The following is a 22,500-nucleotide window of genomic DNA, read 5'->3' on the forward strand; positions in this document are numbered from 1 at the left end:
TCCTCATTTGGAGAGAGAGAAAGGGCATAAAATACTTTTTCTTTTTTTTTTTTTTCCATTTGCTTTCGGCATCATCAACAGAGGCACGCGAGCAGTTGCAATTCTACAAAGTGACGTCATCTTCCAAGTTGTTAGCTAAGTCGTCTTTTGCTTTAGAGCAATGTCTTTTTCCTATATATATATATATATATATATATGTTAAACAAGATTCCGTTGGATCACTTCATGACTTGATGCATGAATCCAACTCTTTAGCCCTTTCGTTGCTTTTTTATAAGGGCATTGTTTTCATTTATTCTTCATTATTGCAGGCCCATGTCTGCATCCACTAACAAAAGGTAAGAAATGAACTGAGCGACTCATAAGTTTATTATGTCATGCTGACTCAGTCTTGCCCAAATGAAACGCCCGTTCTAATTATCAATGATACGTTTGCGTACTGTCTATGCAAGTTGAAATCAGGCTTTTATTAACAAAGACTGTCAGATCGATCCGCTATTTCGTAACAGTTTACACAGTCAAAGGTGCGTGAAACGTTAATCCCCTCCTTTTAGCCGTTCACCAATAATGCTTTTCTAAAAATACCGGCTAGGGGAAAGACGCTAAACCCTTTATTAGGTCATATTAGCCGCATTCTTATGCTCATAAAAAGATTGACCACTCACGCAAACTTTACAGAAGCAAATGAAGAAAAAAGAGTTGTCAGTGTGCCATTCAACTATCATTTATAAAGGGCAAATGCCAAGAGTTAAGGTTTAGTCAAATGCAACTAAGGAAAATTGCAGCAACTTGATTTTAAACAACTCAGTCTTTGTTCACAAAGAAAGGGGCTTTATACACTAGACACGGAGTTTGAAAACATTATTCCGTTCATGCCAAAGGACTACTATTCGTGAAACTAATTTACTCAGTATCACAAGTTGAAGCACCTAGAAGACCTTTTGTCCATGAATTACACAAAAACCAAATATGACTGTTGTTACCTTGCAAAAGTTTCGATTTTAGAGTTGGTTCTGGTGGACGCCAGCTGCTGGTAGCATTCGAGACCTGACCCTGAAACTAATTTTCCTGTTTATCTGCAAAACACATATAAAGACCAACACTGCTGTCTGATTAGTGGGCAAATTCCACCAACACTCAGTTGTGCAACTTGAGTGAGCGCAGAATAATACAAGGGATTACCGGAAAAGTCATCCAATAAAAAAAAAAAGTTGAACGGTTGTATGACAAACAAAACTTGTTTAAAACCGCCAGAATGCTGCTCACGTATTCTATTGTATTGTGTTCTTTCTGGCCAGATTAGAGTGGGGTATTTAATACCCAAACATAAGTAATCTCCAGTGAATTAGTTGCCGAGGAGTTCATAAAGACAGGACATGGAAAACAAATGAAAAGGCGAGAAAAATAGAAAAAACCCCTGAGATATGTACAGCAAGACTGATTTTTGCATTCATCTTTTCCCATATATACTCATTTAAACAAAGGTATCTGGTTAATTTAAGCGCCCGGTTAAATCGATGCATTTCACAATGAAGGAAGGGTTCAGATCCTTCATTCAAACAATGCAAATTTCCGCACTAGGTCTTGTAATGTCTTGGAGGGAGAATATTGTAATAAATTCTGTTATTGATCATCGCAGTTAAAGTGGAGTAACTTGATCAATTTCAAGGAAGCCTGGAAAAACAAAACGGGACTCAATGTGCTGTGAGTGGCGATATTAAAAAACCTGCAAATTACGTCAGTGGAAGCTTTGTGGCAGAGCTGTGTACAGCGCAATTATACCGCTCCGCGTTTTGGTCCCGTTCAAGTCTACATTTTTTTTTTTATTATCATTTCTTTGAAACTACTTAGTTTGGTAAAGGTAAAGGTAAAGTAACTTTATTTAACGTCGGTAGTTCCTTCAGCTACCAGGCTGGTGTCAATGGAAGCCGACGGTGCTCCCTTTACCCCCCTCTCCCTCTGTCAGTGCTCCGTTTTACGGGTATTTAAAGCTATAGTTACAAGGATCAGAAAATAGTCGAAACGGACGTTTAAGTCACCGAGGATCGAACCGGGGACCTCTTGCTCCGAAAGCCGCGCTCTAGCCAACCGAGCCACGACTGCTCCTTCATTAAATGCGAAGATCTTTTGCTTAGAAAAAGCCAAGGGTTCCAACACGTCACTGATGTCATTAACTGCATCACAAGCGAACAAATCAGTTAAAAACATAATTGAACGAAAATATTTGGACTAGCTAATACCCTAGGTCCAATATTAAACGACTAAAAAAGTGCCATTAAACGACCCATTCAAAAGTCTTAACATTTCCGGACGTATGTACGGCTGGATGTTAAGAGATTGCGCTCAGAGGCCTTTCCATTCGCATTCTTTGACCCTATTCTTTTCTTTATTTGCTCAATAAGGCAATTTCGTTCAATTGAATACTTTTTAGTTTGCCGAAAGCCACTTTATTTGAGAACTTACTTGTAATAATGTGATGACGAAAACATTCTACGTAAACACGGATTGGTCTATTGTTTCTACAGTTTCTGTTTGTTTGCGGGGCATTGTTTTCTTAACCAATTTCGAGAGCCGCTATTATAGATGCGTCAAAGCACTTTCAAAACATATTCATCGAAGTTCGAGGATAATAGAGAATACAAACCAAGACATTTAGGCCACAAGAGGATGTTAATTGTTATTAATCGAACTTGGAAGATAAACGGCTTTCCGATTTTCTAAATCTGCAGATACAATTTACGTCTGAACGAGCCGTACATATTTCTTTTTTTACTCTTATTGTTGCATTGTAGTTGAATAAGTGTGAATAAAAGAACTTAAACTTGAACTTCAACTTTTGTCGAGACATACAGCGAATACTGTAGTCACAAGATCGTTTGTGGCTTTTTTTTTGGATATTTAGTGATACATGGTTGCTTCTCTGCCAAAAACAGCTGATGAAGCGCGTCATATTGTAATGAAGCCTGTTAGCTGTGACCTCATCGCGTAAACAACGTAGGCAAGTTGACAAAAACCTTCAACGTTTTGCATACACACTATCTGATGTGCAAGCGAGCGTCTGTGTAAAGTGTCTTTAGTGCGCGTGTTTAACGTCATTTGTCTTTGGTACGAGTGTTAACTCTAAAAAGTTATTTAAATTTAGTTAAAGTCGTTCTTGATAACGATATACGGTTGTATCTAGCGTTGAGAATCATGATCAACTCACATCGATGGTTTTCCGCTGCGTTCGGTTGAGTTGAGACGGCCAACATCGCATCAATGCAAAAAGAGTGTTAAGAAAAATTTAACTTACCTCGCCAAGCGCTGCCTCCTGCCACTTTTTATCCCGACCTGATCAAAGAACATTTTCATTCAATATGATAATTACCATTTTGCTTCGCGCATAATTTTTGAATGATTTGCGAGGGCAGTAACGATTGCGGAACATTTAACCCCATGGCTATAAAGGGGACATTTCGTTGTAAATATTAAATATTTCGCGCGTAAACACAACTTCTTACAAGCCACTGGTGAATGAAATATCTATCGCAAACCGGAAAATCCGGCGAACACGTCAGTTCGTCAGCAATTGATCGAGCTGTCTCCTTAATTAAATTGCATATTGTGAGATATATCCAGCCGGCTCGTATGCGGTCCGTATAAGGTTTCCCATTGAGATATACACCTGTTCACGGACAATATACCGGAAAATGTTTAAATGGGGTGCTGTTCCACTATACACGACAAATGCAGTAGCAAAAACATGTTGAAGTTTCGAGTTGATCGGTGCATGACAATGGTGTTGTCGTGGAAATCTGAACTCTGCAGAAGTCTTGCAGTTTCTTGTAGAGAGAAGCTCGCGCTATAGTTCTACAGAAAGTGGTAAATGTGACCTTATTAAGATATAAGTGAACAACTCAGAAAGGATTGGCGGTGGAACTGTCCCGAATTATAGGCCATATAATCTTTCGTAGGTCTCATCTTACGAATGCAAGTTCTGTGGAATAAGACTGTCTGGGGATTTTAACTCGTTTATTAGGGAACGAAAGAAGCTGGAATTCTGCTGAAATCATCCTTGAATAATTGTAGTTCTTCAAGACATGCATCATCCAGTGCCGCCGTACTATATTACAAATAGATTTTGCCTTTGAGGCTTTCCTTTAAAAAGGGCAAAGCGAGTTTAACGTTGAAATAAAGTTGTGTTCAGTGTTGTCGTAGTGTGATTTGCCTCTTCTATGCTCCGCAAAGTGCAAGCGTGTATCACTAACATGAATTTGATAATGCGTTCACTGACCCTCCCCTTTATATTAAGTTCACAAAAGGAAAGCTCGCGCGCAATGTGAAAATAACATTCTCATCTCACAGCCTCGAGCAGTGCCTCTTTTCCTTGATGTTGCTATTTCCGTATTTCAGTCCAATATAAAGGTGAAATCAACAGCGGGTTCACAGATCCGTTGATTGCCATGCACATTTTGATGACATTGCTACGACTTTTGTGGCATACTGTTGTCAAAGTTTCTTGAGAAATCGATACGAATAAACGTAACTAATAAGGACTTACATGATTTTTTTCAACTTGGGACAAAGCCTTCTACACTTTAATGGATTATATTCCCACAGGAACTGGCTAAAGATGATGTATTTTAACCTTTTACTGTGACACTTAAGCTTACGAGTGACTGAGAAGAGTGTACTAATATCCTTAATTTTCTCATTCTTCAGGTACGCTGTAATTTACGGTTTAAACCTTTCTTTGAATCCACCTGCACCTTCAATCCGCATGGTAAAGCAGCAAATTACACGAATTGAAATATCTTAACACGAAGGATTACCGTAACTAACAAAAACAAAAACCCGGTGTCTTGCAAACATTTTGACACAGATGTACACGCAAGGTAACTTGATCACTGCGCCCGCTGAATTCGATGTCACTTTACTTGTGCAGCTAAAAGTACAATAGAAAAATCCCAGATGTTTTTCGCTGATGGTAACTTTTTATATTCGCGGTTCAAATATTTTATTTTTTTCATGTCGCAATTTTTTTTGCTCATGGCAAAATATTGTTATTCTCGATCGACACTTCCTGAACACTTCCTTCTGCTCTTCCTAAAAACTGAGTATCAATATTTATTTACCTCTGCATCAATATTTGTCTTGCTCACAGCAGGCTAAAAGAACTCTGTACCTTGCGTTTAAATAGAAGTGCCTGGCACAAAGTGGTACCGGTATATTTTGAGGTCTCCCATCCAGATACTAACCCCGCCGGACCCATGGGCCCACGCAAACACTCTTAGGGATTCGTCACGCGTTGACGAAGCCCTAAGAGTGTTTGCGTGGAAGGCTACGTCGAACAGGGCTTAACTTCAGTGAACTTTTGTCTTAGAAAGCTGTCAGGGGCTCAGAGTTCACGCTTAACCTTGTGGTGAAAAAGAATTTGTAAGGGAACATGAAAATGATTATCATGTCAGTCTCGAAGCCAATGTTCTGCGATTCCCTTTTATTTTCTTCAATCTTTTGGGTTTAGTATTTTACTAGTAACCACATGTCTTCTCAGGGGGCTATTTACCTAAGACAGGCACTATAATGATTTACGACACCAAATGTCGTGTACTATTGAATCTCCTGGAAGACAAAACGCAGCTCAATTGACAATATGGAATAAAGCGCTGCGTTACTGCACTACCAGACGTACGCAATGCGTGCCTATTTTCAAATTCAGACGCAAAATACGGTGCCAAATTTTACATTCCGGCAAAGCCAAGACTCTTCTTAACACGTATTGCTATATATAATTAGGAAGAGGGGTTATCTCTTTGTTGGATTGAAGATTGGATCAGATTGGTTGGACGTGATGATTAATTAAAAGCAACAAGAACGGCTTAAAACCTATACAGCATATTTTCCCAAGCGTCTTTGAATTTAGTGAAAACCGCAACTAAAAGTTTCAATTTATGCAACACAACTTTAAAAAGTCCGCTTCTATCACGCATGAAAAACTACCAAGACAATACCGACGCAATACACTTTTGCAGCTTCGTGGATTGACGACACTTTCGGTTTGGTCAAAAAAAGTCTTCAATTGCAAAGACAAAAAGATTGCCCGTTACGCAGTGATATTTCAACGCCCACCCGGGAAAAAGAAACAATTACATTTTCTTGTAGAATTTGCCAGAAGAAGCCACTCGGGACGCGAGGCTATCTTCTTGTGTCAACATGTTCTAGTGTCGATAGTAGATAACGCTATCATTGAACTTATAATTTCCACCTTTTAATTTATTTTTACTGATATGCGTTACAAGTACGTACCTAGTTTTTGTTCAGTCACGGATGATGAGAAATTGAGCTTTAAGCTGAGAATACAACCTCTCTTTCCTCAATTTACCTGGTTGGGAGCAATCACTGAAGATGAATCTGCAAGGTTGAGGAGAGTACGGTACCTTCAACACCAGAGACTGTTGTATTATCATGAGCGCATTGCAAGATTATTAGCAGGCGTTACAAATGTCACAGTAATAATAAGACTTTATTTTCTAGTTTACAAATATGTTTGTTATACCTCCCAACTCAAATACTTTTTCTGATTGGAGGAGAACGTGTCACGTGTCATTGGTCAAAACTTCATGACGCCCTAGAGCAACAACAACTTGAACTTTCGACTCACACGTGATCAGGTCGTGCACCTTTGAAACGGCGGCAAATCTGTACGCCAGCCGATGTCAAGCAAATAATTTTTATCTGTGTATTGTTCTATTTTGAGTTGGGAGGTATAACAAAACACTTAATGACTGGCCCCTCGGTAAACAGTGAGTTTTGTTTCCCCTCGACCTCAATGTTTCCCACGCCATCGCCTCGGGGAACATTGAGGGTCTCGGGGAAACAAAACTCACTGTTTCCCTTAGGGCCAGTCATTAAGTGCTTAATGTAAACTAATGGTGGACACCTAACGACAAAGAAGAATCCCTTTCTTGTTCATTAGTTCCTTTAACATTTTATTTCAGTGTCTCCGGATTGTAAATTAGCTAGAAGGTAGCTTAGGGGAGAAGATTCTGTGAAGCGGTTAGCACTAGCCTTCCACTGAGCAATGCGACCCGGGTTCGATAGGGGGGTTAGTTTGTTCTCTCCTCTGTTCGGGTACGTAATACGGTTTCCTCAGGGGTTTTTTTTTATCAAAAGAGCATTTTGTAAATTTAAGTGTTTTAATTTGACTTTATTTCATGCATGCTGTCTCTCTAATCTTGAGGCAGTCGGTTTCGCTACATAAGTTCGAAGTTAGAATAAGGTAATAGACAAACAAACTTGTGACTTGCGACGGTACTTTTAAGAAAATTGTAGAAATAACTATTCTGGTATATTTGATCACTTTCCTTACCTACTGAAACCTGCAGATCTGAAAGAAATAATTAAAAGATCAGTTTGATCCAGAACATGGGGAAAATCTTACATGAAACCCATTTTCGAATTTCGGTCTAGCAGAGTGGAAAGCAAGTATTCGGCGGTAAGAAAAGTTGAAAGCTCTGCATCCAATCTTATATCAGTTGCTCGATGGAAATTTAACCCTCAGTTCTTCAAAAAGCGTCGATCCCAGGCTGAGTTCAAAAGCATCAATTGGCATATTGAACAGCAACTACGAATGAGTCGGTTTGAGGAGAAGTGGACAGTTTTGTACTGATTCTTGTTTAACGGATTGTTTGTGACGAAGAAGAGTTGCTTTAAAAACATCCTACATGATAAAGCGCTCTCTACGACATAGCCAAGATTTCTCAGTGGCAAGAAAGTTTGTTGAATTGGAGTCTTCTTACTCCCGACTGAGTTACTAAGATCAACGTGGAATAAATATGCACCGGATTTAGGGTAAAGAATACTTACTTACCTGTTCTAGACATCAGTATATGTAATGTTTGATCTGTTAAACTCTTATTTTCCTAGTTTAAATCGGTAGGGACGTCTCTCGTTTTAACACTGAATTCTATTTACCGCAACCATTACAAGATTAGTTCGTTACCTTCTCTTTCGAGTTCACGAAACTGAGGTTCGCAAGCTTTTAAGTAGCAAGTGCAGTGTATTATTAACAAAATTAGCATTTGTATTTTGATGGAGAGATTCTACATGTACGTTTTCACAAGGTTTCAAACTAGCGGAAGGCATCAGTGTTTCAGTTTGAAATGACTGCTTCAGCCGTCCAACCTGCTCGGCATAATTATAAAGCCGACATGACTTTGCATTAAATGCATTCGTGAGCAGTTCAATTATTCAAATTCAGCTTCTGTCATCCAAAACCTTCTTGGCTACCGATATGACTTTTCTTAAAGTTAATGACGGAATAATACAGAGATAGTGGCGAATTCACTACTTAGCCCAGAATGCTCTTAGTGAAATACTTTATGATTGCAGTTCTGAGTTAAAACGTTCTTGAATCACAAAGGATGTTCACACTGAACGACACACTGCCACTGACTTAGGTTTAATCATGATTTCTTGGAGGCGTGAGTGTATTCAGTGTCCATTTCAATAGTGTTAGCAGTAGCAATAAATGTATTGTGATTCTAATCTAGTCGAGCTTTGCCCTCTGTCATTAGGTCGTGTCCGAGTTTTTGTCTGTCTCCTCTTCAAATCGAGTCGACGTGCGAAGTTTTTCTTATGAAAATTAGTTTTCATTCATATGTAAAGTACAACTAATTACCATTAAAAAAAAAAAAGCTTCGCACTTAGACTCGCTTTGAAGAGGAGGCAGACATGAACTCGGAAATGGCCTATTGTTCAAAAACCGCCGACTTCCGTGGTTGTTCAAATATTGGTTTCAAATCGTATTGGGATGCAGCAGAGTGAACGTAACTTTCAACTACACACTACTAAATTAAATGAACATTGCATATTGCAAATTCTCTTTTCCTCTGCTGTTTAAGAGAACGAGTTCTTTGTACATATGGAAATGACGAGTCTTCTATTGCGTTCGTGATCAGTGGACATTATTAGTAGTTCTAAGCTATTTTGGTTGTACTTAAACAGGAAGTTCCAGCTGAGTTTCAAAACTCAGGAATGAGAACTATAATAGTGCTCCAATATCGTAGAATAGGTGAATACCGGTCCTCTTGGTAATAATAAATAACAAGACGTATTAACGTTCCTCTCACGATGTAGTCACTTAGGTACCCGACCGTCGTTTCCCAGCGATCGCTTCTTCACCCAAACAACATTCGATTAACTGACGTCCGGGCTTCAATGCTTGGTTGAGTCTTGACAAAGCGACTACGGAAGGACTACCGCCTGCTAGGAAAAACATAGCGATGCAACACCACAGAAACACCCAAATAAAACTAGTTGGAAACATCAGAAAGGATTGAAGCTATTTTTATTTTGTGGCTTTTCATAAGAGAGCCATTGAGAGTCATTTTACGGTCACGACAGACCTTTGAGGAGGGTTATTTTGTGGCTATTGTTAGTTTTGCATCCAATATTTTTACCTTCATTCATTTGTTTGTCATTTGAGAGCAGAATTTTAACAATACTAAACCCATAAAGTGTTAAATAGTCATCTGGATTCCAGTTTCAGCATAATATAAATAGTGTTTAATGTTGAGTCAGGTGTTAAGTGTTCACGTATCTATCGTGCCAGTTGGATGACATTAAAAAAAAAAAGGTCCGCAATGCGTACTTGGGGTCTTATGCTTAGTTTAACTCCAATTCAGCCCACCATGCGTCCATGCGTGATTGGTTGAAAATTTACCACAATGCAGCAGTGAAATGGGTTTCTTCAGTATGCTTCAAATTTCATGCCCTGTTTAGAATTTTACATCGATGACTTGCCGCTAATCTTTCTCTTATTGCAATTTGCACACTTTAGACAACTTTTGGTGCACACTACAGCATCTCTATCAGCTATTTACTAGTAACAGAAGCACTAGAATGGCTAAAAAACAAGCATGACACTGTCATTTATTAATAGGATCTTATAAATGATCAAGAGAATGCTGAAATTCAACTACAATTCTAAGATGAATCATCAGTAGATGTTCAATAAACAAGTACCCTCAGAGCTTGGTGCAAATTCCCAAACTACTGGAAATCACAGTCCATCAGCAATAACAATGTATAAACAGCCAAGAGGAATATCTGATGACCAATTACGTGAATCAGTTAGATCATTAAATAATTAAAAATGCAATGCAAAGCTTTCAACAGGGTGCTTTTATAGACTAGAAATAAATGAAAACCTCAACAGCCTGAAGTCACAAAATGTTGAACCAGTTTATTTATTTATAACTGGAGGTCAGGTAGTGCTGGGAAAAGCCATTTGATCAAAACAATTTACCACACTGTAGTAAAAATCTATAGACATGCTCCAATGAATCCTGAGAATCCAACAGTGTTACTAGCAGCATCTACTGGAGTAGCAGTAATAAACATTGATGGTACACACAGCATTCGCAATACCTAAAGATACAGGTGATGATGTGGGGGAAAATCCAGGTCCTACAATATTTGATATCATTGATATGAAAATGAAGCAATCTTTGCTGTGAATGCTGGTAAGCAATGTGTAGCAATGTCACTTACTGCTATTATATACCATCAAATACAAGATAATTCTACTTTGAACAATTCTACTTTGATAACTCTACTTTGAACAATATTTTGGTTATTGGAAATAATCTATACAATTCTGTAAGATGTTCTGAGCGAACAAATGACTATTTGCTGTTAACTGGTGTTCCAGAGATGGTTTCAATATTTGTTAAAGTGTATTCATTACAATATAGTGTATTAATGCCAGTAGTTAACAAACAATAATTATTGTAATTCAGTTAAGAGTTTGAAAATACTTCTAGAAGTGAATTTCTAAGAGACATGTATGGACCAATGTTTGATGTCATGAACAAATATTGAAACCATGTCTGGAACACCAGCTAACAGCAAATAGTCATTTGTTCGCTCAGAACATCTTACAGAACTGTATAGATTATTTCCAATAACCAAAATATTGTTAAAAGTAGAGTTATCAAAGTAGAATTATCTTGTATTTGATGGTATATAATAGCAGTAAGTGACATTGCTACACATTGCTTACCAGCATTTACACCAAAGATTGCTTCATTTCCTTGACTAGAGTCAGCGCACACAAAGGTTGTTGGATCAATGATATCAAATATTGTAGAACCTGGATTTTCTTCCACACCATTTGCTTGCTTTGTAAGCAATGGGATGTAAACATTGTAGCACATCATTTGTGTAAACCAAAACATCACCTCCTTACACGACTTGTAATGTCCAACAACTTGTTTTAATGTTGGCAAGTAAAACACATTTAAACGAAACATCATAAGCATCGTATTCCAAAATCGCCCTCGCACACGTGAAAATGCATCCTTGGCTTTCACAAAATTGTTGTAACAGCCGATCCTTGACCGCTGTTGACCGGTACTGTTCGATCGTTGTTCCCATGCTGGCGGCTAGTAGCAGACAGCAGTAAGAGTACGAAATATACTATTCTTTGAGAGTGCAAAACTCTTATTCAATGCAATTATTTTTTAGAGTACAATAACTCTTTCAGTTTGGGGTGTAACCCACATCGACATTTAAAGCCGATAAATACTGGTTTGTGATAGCTTGTGAGATACTTGTGAGGTATGTGGTGCAACGCACACCGGATTTCAAGCCAATGAATGTGGGCTTGCGAAAGCGTCTCAGCTTCAGTGCAATCCGCACTAAACACAAGCCGAGTCTAGATATGTTGGCTTGCGTGAGTAAACAACTCCCGTATCGATATCGCCGAGGAAACTCCACTCAACGACGTCACCTGGATGAAATAACAAACAAAAAACAAGCCAGGAAAGTGCAGTTAATTTTCGAAATGAAAGAAAGAAAGAAAACCAATCTGAAACAGCGCGAAAGATCAATTTTGAAATAGAAATAACTTACCTTAAACAATTACAACTAATTTGCGACGGAAATCTCTTCAATTTTTTCCCAAAACAGGGGAAACGACAGCAGATTTATATACAAACGACGAACGCTAGAAGCAAAATGGCCGACACTTGAAAAACAATGACTCGCAATTACTAGTACCCAGTCTACAAGCCAGACTGTCACGTGTGTTCTCGTCCTCAAAGTGACAAACTTTATGCATAATCCATAAGACCCCAACAAAACAAAACAAAAACGAAAAGAATAGGAGGTATACACTTTAGGCTTCCATATTTGCAAATTAGCTTAAATATTGAAGATGTTGGGTATGGGAAATATATTCTTGCAGGAAAATTTAATTGAGGGGATTTAAACTTTTGGTTTTCGAATTGAACTCCTTGAGAGCTGCACTTTCAGTAAAAAAATAATAATCGTCTCAGGTACTTGTGCGCAAAGGTTACAAGGCGAGGTTCTTTTTCCCTTCTTTGGTGAGAAATTCATCTACTGTAAGCTCTGCATTTTAAATTAACGTCTCGAATCCATTACAACCTACCGTTTGCTTAATTGTTGATGTTTTCGCCAAGGGGCCTGGGTTAAAGGCGCGACATGATTGGTTGTACGCTCTTCTCTATTTATATTTCACTCTCATTCTCAAGGCACAAGAAAAGCTTAAGAAGAACGAAAAATGTTTGATTTTCCTTCCTTTATACTCAGGCTTATATCGCGGGTGTGCTCACTTGCTAATGCAAGTGGCCAAGCTGCAATTGTATGGAAGGTGTCAACGTCACGAGATTGAGGTCACTCTTAATTAGAGAGTCATCCATTGACACATTTATCGCTTGAAAACACTGGTCTGTGACCCAGTCACATGCGGCCCTGACTGATGTCCAGACTTATTCTACCCGAAGAGAACATTTTTGCACATCGTGTCCACAAGATTAGACAAACGTGCTCTTGAACATGGCATTACTCGCAAAATCATATAAAGAGTCCTGCGACAAAAAAGGACCGCTAATGTTATTTCTCAGGAGTCACTAGACTGTGGACTTAAAGAACTCGCTGAAAAACCATGCAACAATGATCATAGTGAAAGACTGAAACTTTTAGGTAGAACTTTTAAACTGTATAATGCACTTGAAGTTTGTTAAAATGACACGTTCGATGTTTCACTGACGGTTTACAAAAGGTTTTTATGTGATTTAAGATGGTTTGCAACGGTTTTCAACGGTAAATTACGATTTACAGCCAATTGAAAGAAAAGTCACGAATTCACTGTCTCTTACTTCCATGACGAAATCGTGAAAAACCGATAAAAACCGTCGGTAATCTGTTGTAAATCGTGCTAATCCTTATGTTTGGCAACATAAATCGTGTTCGATTTCCAAGAATGAAAAAAAAAACAAAAAACAAAAAAACAAAAAAACAATTTATCTAGATAAAATATCGCTAACAATGATCTGTAAAGACAGCCATACACTTCTTTAAAATAACGCCAAGTTAACAGCCACTCTATGGTTTGCCTAGAGATCTAGCATGCAATATCGGCGAATTAGAAAGTACATGTCCCAATTCAAAGTAAATCTTAAACGTATTGTAAACGCTTTTGTGATCTCCCGGATCGATTACTGTAATAGTATTCTCTATGGACTTCCTATGATTGAGCACGAAAAACTAAAACGGGTTCAGATCATCGCAGCTCGTTTAATCACAGGAAGCAGTCGGAGAGACCATTACCCCAGTGATAAGAACCTGCATGGGCTTCCTGTTAGGTCACGCATCACTTTTCAGATTTTACTATTAAGCTACAAAATTCTGAATGGACAATCGCCTAGTTATCTTACTTCGCTTATTAGTTCATATAAACCAGCTCGTTCTTTACGTTCATCCGACCATTTAGTTCTACAAGTTCCGAACGTCAAGACAGCCACTTATGGTCAAAGAACCTTCTCTTATTGCGCCCCGAAACTATGGAACAGTCTGCCTAAATCTGTAAAAAATTCTGAGACTGAACCTATTTCTTTTTTGCGATTATTTTAACCCTTAGATAGTTATACGATTTTACTTAGTTATTTTTTGTTACATAAAATTATATATATAATTCAGATTTTTAGCTTCCCAATGTACGCGCATTGAGAATTTTAAATGCCCTGACAAATACTTTGCTATTATTATTATTATTATTATTATTATTATTATTATTATTATTATTATTATTATTATTATTATTATTATTATTATTATTATTATAGCAAGAGCAGCGTACCTGATGTTTTTGAGCAGGTTCGAGTCTTGCTGACAGACAAACTAACTTTTTTTTCTTACTGTAATTATTCCTGCAATTACCAGCCGATGCATTTTCTATATGTTTTGTAGCGTTTTTCGTCTTCCACGCAGCAGAACTCTCTCATTAACAATGCATCCTGCACTTCACACAGGCTTACGATACGTGAATTTTTTATTCATTTTATATAAATCAAATAAGCACAATTCTGCTGTTTTGTATGAGTTCACTGATAAATGACCAGGTTTGCTTTAAAAGCATTGAGCTTTGAAGCGTTTGAGCTCAGATTTATTGTCATGATTGCTATGCATGACGCTGTGAGTAATGGCAGTCGAAGCTCTCAGACAATCTTGGACAGAATAAAATGGAACAGCAAACCCCCATCCCCACCCCCACCCCAAATCAAGGATAAAGCCGCGCAAAAGCCAAAACGCGCCATTTTCCAATCCTTGATTATGCTTGTGCTTGATTATGCTTGTGCTTGTGCATAAGTGAAAGTTAACTGTGATCTTTGTCATTATCTACATGTCATCAAGTTGAAACTTCAACATCAAATTTAATTTCTATTTTAAAATTAAAAAATAAATGAGGGAGGACTGGAAAAAATAAGTTAATTTTAAAATGTAATAATATTAGATGTTATCATTTCACATGCTCTTTCAGCAGTTTTTAAAGGTGTTCTTTGAAATTCATATTTTCATATGTATACTATGTATCAGAAACGCTAACGGTGGTCATGTAACGAGGATTATGTAATCAAGTGATACCTTGAAAGTGAAACCTCATTCCAACCTTAGGGTACCCATAGCCAAGGAGACGACGATACCCAGTGGTAAGGGCGTTGCACTCGTAAACGGAAGCCTATTCTGAAAACTTGCTCTATATATATCACTGATATGAATTCTCGCATTGCAAATAGCCACCTGGCTGTGTTTTTCAGTTCAGTTTTCTTAACGCTTTTTACGTTCATTTATATTTTTGCTTTTCATATAGGGCCCCACAAGGATCAAGCTTTTAATAGCATTACGTTTAAATTGAAGGGTTAAATTTTTCCCTTATTTACTCTGCATGTATCCTCCAGGCCGGGAACTTATGAATACCGTTAAAAACCTTGAAATCTGTCTTCAGTGTCTCTCACGGCGGGCCATTTTTCATATCACTTTTGCTTCTCTTGGCGAATCCCTTGTGATCGTGTCTGATAAGTTTTTTCTTTTCAAACGATTGAAAACAAATTTTCACAAGACCAGAGATATCAATAGAAAAATGAAAACAAGGGTGAAATGTATTACTGGCAACCCAGTAGTTTTCATACTAGCATGCCTAAGAACGCTTAGGAGCCAATACTTGCAGGAGGCAACCAGTTGACTATTACTTGATTACGGTAAAGCTCTGTTCATACACAAATAATAATTAAATTACACCCTAAACCTTATATTTCTAATACATTATTTAAATTCGCAATTATATTAATTGGTTTAATTCCTTTATCAAGGGGGTCCCTCCTCAAAGACGCTTTGAAAATTAAGTGGTTCTCAATCAGCCAGGTGTATGCCGCAAACAATCAACGCACGTGAAATTTGGATACAATGCCCTCGCCTCAATCAGGGAACGAAAAAGATGATCGCAAATGCGCTCATCGTTGCTGAATGATGGAGCAGGGCCGGATAAGTAAGCAATCGAAAATTTTCAACTCGTACGAAAGATTCTCAGAGCAACAGTAGCACTCAGGAACTCTTATCGACATCTGCACCCGTGTCCATGAGCTCGTGAACCAGGATGGGAAGGTTTACTCCTTCAACTGACCTCGCTGCTCCTCTCTCCAAAGGAGCTAATAGGAAAAAATCAACCCTGTTCATGTCAGCACTTGAAAAAAGGGCTAACACAAACCTTTCCTTGTTGCGTGTTCAATTTTCTAGGAAGACGTTGTGGTATCCTTTCTCATGGAAAATGTGCCTAACTTACCGGCTTACCTGACTCATCCTTGGCTGTAGCAACGCGATAAACCTTCCTTAACCTCTAGTTTGCATGAAATTGCTCGCATCTGCTTTGTACAGTGCTCCTCCAAAGGTATGTGAATGTCCATTCAAGCGGTCTCTTGTAAATAACGAAATATTGTCAAACTTTGCAGACTTTTTCACTGTGGTTTCATTTTTGTATAAGATGATGATTAGGAAAAATGTGCAGGTGGTGATATTCAAGTCAATTCGATTCGCTCTTGAGATCAACCCTTCTCAAAATAGTCTAGACCAACCCTCCAATCCTAAAGCATACATCTCTCCTTGAAAACATTCTGTTTTATGTATCTAAGCTCCAAAATTAAGCGCTTTTTTACCACAGGACCTGGTTGAGAAAGACAGGGGTAACTCAAAAATCAAAGAATGAACTAACTCCGGATGCAGAAGGGCAGAGTGATTGTTGGCAAAACGTACCGAAGGTGGCGTAATGTAAAAAGGAATGTTATAACCATCACAGATACAGGAAATAATGAAAGGAGACGCGTAAGCCACGTTCCCAGAAGCATACATTGTCTTTGAGCCTTCCTTTAACAAACCATGTCGACCGATTCTACTTCAAAGGGAGTTGTAGAAGAAAGAGTCTTGTACCTTAATGACTTCAAAACCTCGAGTAAAGCCACTGTTATCAATGCGCCCGTCCGTTTTGCTAAAGTCGAGGAATGTTCCTCCGAGTTTAATTGCTGAACCCCGGCATCTTGACCACAAGAATTCGAATGCACGCCCAAAACGTTAACTGGAACTCCAGTGTCCTCTCTTTCCACTTCAGAAGCAGATGTCTGTGATTTGATTTAGGCAGCACTGAATCATTTGAAGCAGTAAGAAAACGAATAAGAAATATTATTATTTTTCTTACATCGATGGGGCTAAGGCACTCTATACCGTCTAATCTAAGATTAATCAAGCAAACAAAATGGAAAAAGAGGCATTTATAGTTTTTAGAATAATGGTGGCATTTTTTATATCCAGAAAAAGAAATCTAAAGATTACTACTCATGATCAATACCTAACAGCGTAAAGACAGTAAGACAAAATTTCGCGTTATCGGAGGAAGAGTTGAAAATTGTTTTTACCCTTCTCCCCGCATTAAGAAACTTTTGAACCAGATGTGAAAAGCTTTCAATACAAAATTTTAAATTCAATTCTCTATACAAATGAGAAATTATTAAAAATTAGATATAGTGATCATGACAAGTGTACATTCTGCAATAAAGTGTCTGAATCATTGCACCACCTCTTTTTCTTCTGTTCGTACTCAAGTCTTTTTTGAAAACAACTTCAAAGGTATTTTATTTCAATTCGCCATTTTCAATAATCCCATAAGCCTGGTTTTCACTAGTGGCGCAAGTACAAGCACAAGCACAAGCATAAGTAGCTTATGCTAGTGAAAACAAACGTCGACGTAAGCATCAAAATCAACCACAGCATCCGCCATTTTGTTCAAATGTTCCGAAGCCGGGAATCTGGAACGAGCGCTTTCACTGGCCAGACGTAGCAAATTTCCTTGTGCTTATGCTGCGCCTCGTTTTCACACGACGCAAGCGAACACAAGCATAAGCACAAGCACAAGGTAAAAGAAGAATTTCGATGCTCGTTTCACGGTGAAATTAGTGCCCCTAAGTTGTGCTTGTGCCTGGGTCGATAATGAAAACTAGCCTATACCCATGATACAGTTCATTTTGGGGGATTATTTGCATTTGTTCACCGAAGCACGATAAAGTCCCAAGAGTAAATAACGTGTATTGCTTTTAGGTAAAGAGCCCCCAAATGTATTGCATAATGGGATGGGAATAGGGAAAGCAATGAACACAAAAGACGATACAAAAGAAACAATGGACCCTAACCCTACAAACAATAGAGCAGCGTCGACCTACAGGGATATCCACTGAAATTAGAGGTGTAATGAGCTCGTCCTGACTGAGAGCAAAACGAAAAAGACCTCTCATTCTTGAAGACGTCATAATAGGTATTCCAAAAACGCCAAGACCTTTACTAAATTACCTAATATTAATCGGAAAAGTACACATCTGAGATTTTAGAAGGAAAGTTGTATGTCCATACATTGAGGGGTTTAAAATAAAGGTTAGGAACTCTTTTAAAACAAAATATATTATATTACAATAAAGTTTAGAATCCTTTCATAAAAACTTGCGACAAAACGTTGCTTAATAACATTGTAAGATTTAAAAAAGTTATAAACGATAAAAAGCTATAAAGAGCTAAAATCGACGACGTTTCGACATTAACATAACGTCAGTATCAAGTCAAGAATGTATAAAAATAGGTTCTCTAAATACTAAAACGAACAATAAGAGAAAATAATTTACGGGTTAAACAAAACGTTTCGCACGTATGGAGTCCGTTTGCACGTTCAGATTAGGTTTGAATTACCTTTTTTAAATCTTACAATGTTATTAAGCAACGTTTTGTCGCAAGTTTTTATCGTCAAATGTTATTCTAAGTCACTTCTTCTACGAATCCTTTCATAAAAAGTGAAATTATTTTAATTATCTTTTCAGCTGATCTACAGCGTTGCATACGCAAGGCTCACATGGTAAAGTTCAAGGCATTCGGTTAATGACGTACTCTATGAGTCATCCCACATTGTTATACCTCCCAACTCAAATACGTTTTCTGGTTGGAGGAGAACGTGTCACGTGTCATTGGTCAAAACTTCATGACGCCCTAGGGCAACAACAACTTGAACTTTCGACTCACACGTGATCAGGTCGTGCACCTTTGAAACAGCGGCAAATCTGTACGCGAGCCGACGTCAAGCAAATAATTTTTATCTGTGTATTGTTCTATTTTGAGTTGGAAGGTATAACAAAACACTTAATGACTGGCTCCTCGGTAAACACTGAGTTTTTGTTTCCCTTGGGGCCAGTCATTAAGTGCTTATTGTTCCCCTAAGAGAATCTCTGGGGAAAACCGGCCGTATTTGAGAGAGTGCCCCAAAGGTTTAACCGCTGTGTGTAAAAGTAATATTTTCGTCAAGCGAGAAAAAGCTAGTACGTCAGTGCTTTTTAACGTGTGTATGTGGTCAAGTAGAAGATAAAGGTTTTCTGCCTATAAGGGATGAATTGTAAAATAAATGTAGTTGTCATGTTAAGCGTAATAATAATAATAATAATAATAATAATAATAATAATAAATAGCAAAAACTAGAAAAAACGTGTAAGGTGAGCGCAGTACGCATAACAAATGAACCTCAAGAACAAAGAGAAACCAGTGAACAAAGACCAAACAATAGAGAGACAGAAACCGAAGATCAAACAAGTGAACAACAACAAAGCATTGACTGGACAATTGAAGATCCTAGTTGGCTTGCACAAATAACGCAAGCAGCCAAGTGTATCTATGATGACCTTGTGAAAGACATAGCGATTATGAATAAGCGAGATGTAAACACCTTTGTTAAAAGAAAAGCTACATCAAGAAAATAGACATAGCTCGACTACAATACGCTGCAAACCCACTCCAGTACCTCTGGGAATACAACTTTTCAATTCACTCTGTTGTAAAAACATGGAAATCAATTCATACCAAAGAAAGGAACGAGGATAAAGAAAGAAAAACTAGTAGGAAACCTCGATGGATGATTAACATGGAAAGAAAAATGAATAATCTGCGAAAACATACCTCTCAGATATGCGAAGAACTGAAGAGGATACGTGACAATTATGAACTTACGCCAAAAATGAAAAAAATCGATTCTAGATGATCAAAGAAATTAAAGGAAGAATAACCATGGCAAGTTTGACAACTTTAAAGGAAAGGAAGATTAACGCCATTCGAGCCCTGAAAAGACAGAAAGAAAGAAAGAAGACAGCTTATGAAAGATTCAAGACCAACCCGTGGTTCGATGTAGATGAAGGTTCGCTCTACAGCCATTTAAACAACATTATCAAATCAACAGAAGCAAATCATCACCCACAATATACTGGTAAAGAAAAGCCATCTTCAACTAATCAGATGCCACCACCACATCAATAACAACAAGAGAAGAATTCGAAAGATTCTGGAGACCAATATGGGAGAGTGCAAGCGGAGTACCTATTGAAGCAGATTGAATAAAGGATAGTGAAACAGCCCTTAAACAGCACATTATCCAACCAAGCGGACCTATAACGATAACCAAAGAAATAATCACCAACAGTATTAAAAACAAGAGATATTGGTCTTCGCCAGGTAAAGATAAAATCACCAACTATGGATAAAGAAAATGGATACCTTTCATGGAGACATCGCAGCAGCACTGAACACCATACTTACAGAGAGACTAGGGATACCAGCTTGGCTTGCCGTAGGAAGAAGTGTTATGATTCCGAAGAAGGATAACCCATCCGCTCCTGACCACCGTCCAATAACCTGTTTAAACACCTTATACAAGCTCATCACGTCAGTGATTGACCATCAACTACAGGTACACGAGTACAAGAACAATCTGATGCAAATCGATCAAAGAGGAGGCAAAGCAAAATCAATGGGCAGCATAGATAATCTGCTGATTGATAAGATGATATTAGAAGACGCCCACTTCCACAAGAAGAACCTATCCTGCACCTGGGTAGACGTAAAAAGGCATTCGATTCCGTCTCACACCAATTGATTATCAAAACCCTTAAACTGCATGGCATAAATGCAGACCTCATACATCTTATAAATCTATTAGAAAACATGGAACATCAATCTGGAAGTAACCACCAACAAGGTCCAAAGAAACCATCGGCCTCATCAAAGTCAACAGGGGAATTCTACAACGAGACTCTTTTTGTGTCCAGCTTTTTACTCTATCACTTAACCCAACTGCATGGTACCTCGGAGCACGGAAGGATATAAACTATCACATGCCCCAGACAGAAAAATCACCCACGCCCTTTTTGTTGATGATTTGAAAACTTATCATCGATCTGAACAAAAGGCAGTATCTGTGACAAGAAAGCTGAAGAAGATGTTTGCAGACATTGGCTTAGAATGGGGAATTAACAAGTGCGCTGCAATACATATGAAACGAGGAAAACTGGCATCCAACGACAGCGCCTCAGAAATTCCTGTAAGTAACGACTGCTCCATCCCAGTGATAGGCAGCTAGGATCCCTACAAATTCTTAGGAAAGTACCAGAATACTCAGAATCTAGAGGATAAAGTTATTGAGAGGCTTCCAATCAGTACGAGAATCGTTTGTTGGCAGTTTGGACTTCTCCATTGTCAATACCACGAAACGTTCGTGTCCCCAATGTTTATGCCGTACCTGTCTTACAGTACTATATGTGGACCACCGATTGGTGTCTTAATCACCTCAAAGAACTCGACAGGCTAACAAGAAAAGTTATCAATGACTGTAGTGGAAAGCCTAAGCATGAATCAACACCATTGCTTTACCTACAGCCAGAACAAGGAGGGAAAGGATTAGTCGAATTAGAAACATTGTATAAGAACACCAAGTTAAAAATAGCTAACTACATTAACAACTCAAAAGACCAGCATATCAAACTCGTAAAGTCATCCCAGGCCTGAAAAAGAACAAAGCCATTTAAGACCTATATTTAAAGATGCCAAGAAGTACGCAGAGGAACTGAACACAGAGTGTGATTTTGACGATGGAGAAAAACAATCTTGAGAAACGGCGACAAAGAAATGCGCGTAAGCGGTAAGGAACCATACAAAGTAAAGAGCATTATAGACAAGGCGAACCGAACAGGCACATGAGAGATACACAGAAACAGCCCTGGGTCGGGAAATTTGTGACTCAACACTGGAATGATCCCCAAATATCAAATAATTCATATGACATCTTAAACAGTGGAAGAACATTCCAGACATTATAATGTCAATCGACACAAGTATCAGACAACAACTCCTGAATACCAAGACCTACAGATCCCAGAAGTTGCACAACAAGTAGAAGAACTGTCCTGCCGACTCTGTTCTTTGAAACAAAAGACTGTATCACATGTACTTTGTGGCTGCTCTCATATAGCTCAGTCACTTTACAAAACTCGACATGACAACATGCTTCGCCCTGTCTATCATGCTCTCCTTGAAAAATATGGTTTCGATGAATCTGATTATTCTTCTCCATGGCATGTGTAATCCCACCCTCAGCCAAGCAAAGAAAAACAAAGAAGCAAAGATATTATGTGACATACCATGGCAACTTGAAAAATGTCCTAAGGACGGTGCAAACAAGCCAGATATCAGTATACTAAACAAAAAGAACAAAGAAGAATGGTCTCTAGTGGAAGGTACGATATGCACTCCAGGAACAATTGCTGAAAGAACCAAGTACAAACAGAACAAGTACTTAGACCTTAGATTGGGAAT

General features: G+C 38.3%; 1 protein-coding gene and 1 long non-coding RNA gene across 2 annotated transcripts in view; both read right to left on the reverse strand.

Annotated features, from left to right (window-relative positions):
* LOC137991643 (low-density lipoprotein receptor-related protein 5-like) overlaps positions 1 to 4,345 on the reverse strand; it is a 25,055-nt gene extending 20,710 nt beyond the window's left edge. Inside the window, exons 1-2 of the mRNA XM_068836697.1 lie at positions 3,293 to 4,345; positions 984 to 1,076 (exon numbers count right to left, since the gene is read on the reverse strand). The gene's annotated coding sequence lies outside the window, so the exon portion shown is untranslated. The remainder of the gene's footprint in view (positions 1 to 983; positions 1,077 to 3,292) is intronic.
* Positions 4,346 to 10,205: 5,860 nt separating this feature from the next.
* Positions 10,206 to 12,007, reverse strand: LOC137990771 (uncharacterized). Its single transcript, XR_011121556.1, has 2 exons — positions 11,896 to 12,007; positions 10,206 to 11,773 (listed from the first exon to the last, which is right to left on the reverse strand). It is a non-coding gene; the product is annotated as an uncharacterized lncRNA (long non-coding RNA).
* Positions 12,008 to 22,500: the final 10,493 nt, after the last annotated feature.

This window comes from Montipora foliosa, chromosome 2 (assembly GCF_036669935.1).
Source record: "Montipora foliosa isolate CH-2021 chromosome 2, ASM3666993v2, whole genome shotgun sequence".
NCBI classification, from domain to species: domain Eukaryota; kingdom Metazoa; phylum Cnidaria; class Anthozoa; order Scleractinia; family Acroporidae; genus Montipora; species Montipora foliosa.